This window comes from Scylla paramamosain, chromosome 39, assembly GCF_035594125.1.
Source record: "Scylla paramamosain isolate STU-SP2022 chromosome 39, ASM3559412v1, whole genome shotgun sequence".
Lineage (NCBI taxonomy): Eukaryota > Metazoa > Arthropoda > Malacostraca > Decapoda > Portunidae > Scylla > Scylla paramamosain.
The window spans coordinates 2,460,001-2,465,002 of NC_087189.1; the positions used below are offsets into that span (position 1 = coordinate 2,460,001).

General features: G+C 36.2%; 1 non-coding gene across 1 annotated transcript; it reads left to right on the forward strand.

Annotated features, from left to right (window-relative positions):
- The first annotated feature begins 4,312 nt into the window (after positions 1-4,312).
- On the forward strand, positions 4,313-4,384 carry Trnat-ugu (transfer RNA threonine (anticodon UGU)). Its single transcript has one exon. It is a non-coding gene; the product is annotated as a tRNA-Thr (tRNA).
- Positions 4,385-5,002: the final 618 nt, after the last annotated feature.

Sequence of the window (5,002 nt, forward strand, 5' to 3'; positions counted from 1 at the left end):
AGGAAACGAAATACAAGACGAACGAAAAGAAAGACGAGGGAAAAAGAACAACACGAAGGAGAAAGCTGAAAGAAAGGACAAAATATAAAGAACCGACAATGAAATGAGGAAGAGGAAACGAGCAGGAATATTGTCAAAGAAAATTAAGATATTTGAAGGAGAACCTGATATTAAGCTTGGTGACACAAAACTCAACTAAATATAGCCTTGGTGTGGCTACGTAAAGAGCGCTACTTCTCCAATCAATAAATTAAAACCCTTTAGCAACGAGACCCGCAAAATAAAAGGTGACAAAAGAAACAAAATTTAAATAAGTAAAAAAAAAAATATATATATATATATATATATATATATATATATATATATATATATATATATATATATATATATATATATATATATATATATATATATATGAAAAGATATTGAAAAACATATTAGAGGAGAAAGGAAATACAGTTAAAGAAAATGGAATAATGAAAGACAAGTAAGAGCAAAATGGCCGGTTAGCAGGAAGAGGAAGAGGAGAACAAGCAGGAAGAGCAATAATGACAAAGAGAACAAAGGGAAAAATGAAACAGGAAGGAACGAGTAAAGTTACACATGAAGAAACAGACAAAATATGACAAAATAATACAACTACATGAGCACAAAGAGGAAGGAGACAGACGAAAACAAAATAAAGATTGGAATGGCAAATACAGACAGCGAGGAGGCGAAGGAAAATTATATGAGAACAGGGAAAGAAATAATAACGTAAAGAATAAAAACAAGAGCACAAAGGAAGTGGAAAAAAAATAAAGATAACAAATTAAACGTGGGTATAAAAGACTGACATCGGAAAGTGAGAGATAAATTGTATTAGCTGATAAAAAATAGAGAATGTAGAATATCCGTTAACGAAGAAAATAAGGCAAATACAATTAATTACATATAAACAACTGAATAAGAAATTAATCTAAAATTGGTGATAATAAGGAAAATGTCACAAAAATTAAGACAGACTACATGTAAACAAAGAATAAAAATCAGAAGATAGACCAGAAATGTATCAAAGAATGAGAAAGAGGAATAAGATATATAAGGGAACATAATCATAAATAATAAATATAAGCAAAGAAAATAAAAACAAAAATAAAAACGGAAATGAACTGCCAACACACACACACACACACACACACACACACACATACACACACACATACACAGGGACCTCCCGGGGCCAACACAGAGCCCCAGGTGAGTCTTAATTAAAACCCCGTAACTCACCTGCCTCATCCACGTAACGTGTAGATGAAGACCACACGCGCGCCTAACATAATTGCTTCAGGTCGCGGCGGTGGTTCGGGTGATTCATTTCGGGTGTCGAGGCGCGGGTTCGAAGCTCCGTCCGGGTCCCGCGCGGCGCTTTGTGATCTGATTGGCCAGTAATGGTTGTTCGTGGGACGGTAATGGCGGCGGGAATATTAATGGCGGACACTCCTTGTTGTTGTTATTGTGCTTAATAGTTGGGTTCATATGTTCGAAGCTTCGGTTGCGGTTGTTTCGACTGAGTGTGACCTTTCGTTGATGCGTTCTCGTTATTCTCGTCTTATTTTCTATTTTCTTTATTCGCTTTCCTTCCTTATGCTTTCTTCTTCTGTTTTCATTTCCTTCGTTTAGTTATCGTTTTCTTGAATTCGATTTTGTCTTCTTTTTATTTTATTTATTTATTTTTTTTAATATCTTGGTAGTTTTCTTTTATTCGCTTTCAGTTTTTCCTGCTCTCCACCTATCCCATTCATTTGTTTTATATATATATATATATATATATATATATATATATATATATATATATATATATATATATATATATATATATATATATATATATATATATATATATATCGCTTTCTTCTCATTTCTTTTTTATTTAATTCCTTTTAGTTTACCTAGCTTTCCCAAGGTTATTTTTTTCATATTCGGTAATTCTAAGGTTTCGAAAATTTTTCCTGTATTTCTATCACTTACTTCACACTAATAAATAACATAACTGAAAATGTTTAATCAAATCCTACTCCAAGTGAACAACATAAAAAACAAACATTTTTCTTACTCCATATCAACAAGTACAATTTTTTTATCTCAATTGAATGAAATCATAAAAAGTAACAAGAATTAGTAAATAACATGAATAAATCAACAAAAAGTAAGCAACAATACACTAGTCATTAAAATTCAACGACAAGCCAACAAGGCAAGTTACATTACGTTTATAAATATTAGGAGGGGAAAAAATCCCAAAGAAAAACCAATTGCTTCGCTAAGGATATTCGGAGCGCCTCATTTGTTGTGTGTATTGTTTCATTACCACGGGAGATTGAGAGGATAAGGAGGAGGAGGAGGAGTAGGAGCAGAGAGAGAGAGAGAGAAAAAAGAGAGAAAAGTACACCAAAGCCAGTAGTGTGTGTGTGTGTGTGTGTGTATATATATATATATATATATATATATATATATATATATATATATATATATATATATATATATATATATATATATATATATATATATATATATATATATATATATATATATATATATATATAATATATATATAAGCCGGGAACAAAACTGAAAAAACGATAATGAAAAACAAAAAAATTGTCACAATGAACTAAGAAATAAAAAAAAAAGAACATTGAAAAGGACGAAGAAAAGATGATACACACATTCTTTAAATATTAAGAAGAAGAAGAAGAAGAAGAAGAAGAAGAAGAAGAAGAAGAAGAAGAAGAAGAAGAAGAAGAAGAAGAAGAGAAGAAGAAGAAGAAGAAGAAGAAGAAGAAGAAGAAGAAGAAGAAGAAGAAGAAGAAGAAGAAGAAGAAGAAGAAGAAGAAGAAGAAGAAGAAGAAGAAGAAGAAGAAGAAGAAGAAGAAGAAGAAGAAGAAGAAGAAGAAGAAGAAGAAGAAGAAGAAGAAGAAGAAGAAGAAGAAGAAGAAGAAGAAGAAGAAGAAGAAGAAGAAATAGTACCAAGACCCTTCCAAACACCCCCGACAAACAGCAGGAAGATCCCAAGAGGTGCTTCTACTGCTGCTGCTTCTGGTCGGGGTAGGGGGAGGTTGTCGGCTAGGGGGTGGGGGAAGGGGAGGGGGTTCTCATTACACGGATGGCGGGGCGTGAAAGAGCGAACCCTTTGGAATAATTTCGGTTCCAATTAGCTGTTTCTCTGCCAGTTCTCTTACTCGTCTTCCTCTTATTTCTCTTCCTTGTACTCCTCCTCCTCCTCCTCCTCGTCTTCCTCCTTCGCTTCTTTTTTTTATGCCATGATCTAGTTGCTTTTTTTTTTTTATTCTTTCCATGTTCTTATTTTCTTCCTTCCTCCTTGTATTCCTCCTTCTCCTCCTCCTCCTCCTCGTATCACTGTCTCTTCTTATTCTCTCCTCTTCATTCTAATTTACTGTCTCCCTTATCGTCTTTTCTTCTTTTTTTCACAATGCAGATTTTTTTTTTCAGCCATCTCCTCTTCTAACTTTAGCTTTATATCCTGTGCCTCTTTCTCCAACCTCTTATTAAGTATTCTTCTTGTTCCTCTTTCTTATCTCCCCTTCCTCACCTATTCTTCTCATTACAAAATCCTCCGCTTCCTCCTGCTCCTCCTCCTCCATTTATATTTCGTCTTTCTTATCTTTCCCCCCCCCTTCCTCACCCAATCTTATCGCTAATCCTCCTCCTCCTCTAATATTATCGTCAGCCTTGCCTTCCATCTCTATTTTTCCTTCTGCTTCTGATCTCTTCTCTTCCACTTTCCTCCTCATCATCGCAAAATTTTCCTCCTCCTCCTCTTCTTTTTTTTCCTTCTCTATTTCCTTTCTTCTCTTCTCTTCTCTTCCGGTTCCTTATGATCACAAAATCATCTGCCTTTTCTTCTTTCACCCTCTCCTTTTCTTCACAGTATTCTTTCTCCTCTTCTTCCTTATCTCCTCTACCTTTATCATCTTTCTTCTATTTCTTTTCTTCTCTTCCTGGATCCTAATGATAACGAAATGCTCTTCCTATTCTTTCCTCAATGTCTTGCATACTCTTCCAACTCCTCTTCTTTTTTTCCTTATCTTTTCTACCTTTCCTCCTCTTTCTATTTCTTCTCTTCCCTTCCTGGTTCCTTATGATAACAAAATTCTCTTCCTTCCCTTCTTTCACACTCTCCTCCTTCTCGTCATATTTTTCCTGCTCCTTCTTTTGTTTCTTACTTCTTCTACCTACATCATTGCAAATCCCACCCCTCCCCGTCCTCCTTCCCTACATTGGTACCGCCACTCTCGTGTCCTCCATCAGCGCCTCCTTAGCTCAGGGGCAGAGCACTGGTCTTGTAAACCAGGGGTCGTGAGTTCGATTCTCACAGGGGGCAAAGACGGATGGGAACGTTCTTTTTCATCTTTATTATTTTTATGAGATGCGGTTTTGTTCAAAGTCTTTAAATGTATGTGCAAAACTTCATTAGTTGCGCTGTTATTTGTTGCACTTTGCGTTATTTTTAATGGTTATTTCGGTTGCGCGTTATGGATCGGACCGTGAGTATGGCTGGATTCTCTCTCTCTCTCTCTCTCTCTCTCTCTCTCTCTCTCCTCTCTCTCTCTCTCTCTCTCTCTCTCTCTGTTCGACTCTTGACCAGCAGGGGCACAGGAAACGCAGGTAACAGTGCAGGTGTTTATTCACAGAAGGTGTGAACAGAAGGCTGGAGGTAGGTGATCTCCCGGCGCCAGGCCGCGCACTTCAACTTAACACTTATGACTGAAGCCCTAGCTCGTTCACTCATACACGTATTCATGCCTCACACAAGTCTCGCTCATTCACTCGTTCACACAACTAGCTAACAACCACACACCTCCCCCGAGACATAAGGAAGATTCCTTATCTTTGTTATGGCTACCGTAACACATGAAACAAAGTTACAATGATTGAAGTACAGAAAACACGGTACATATACACAAAACAAACACAGCGTACAATGAACACGTACGACTAA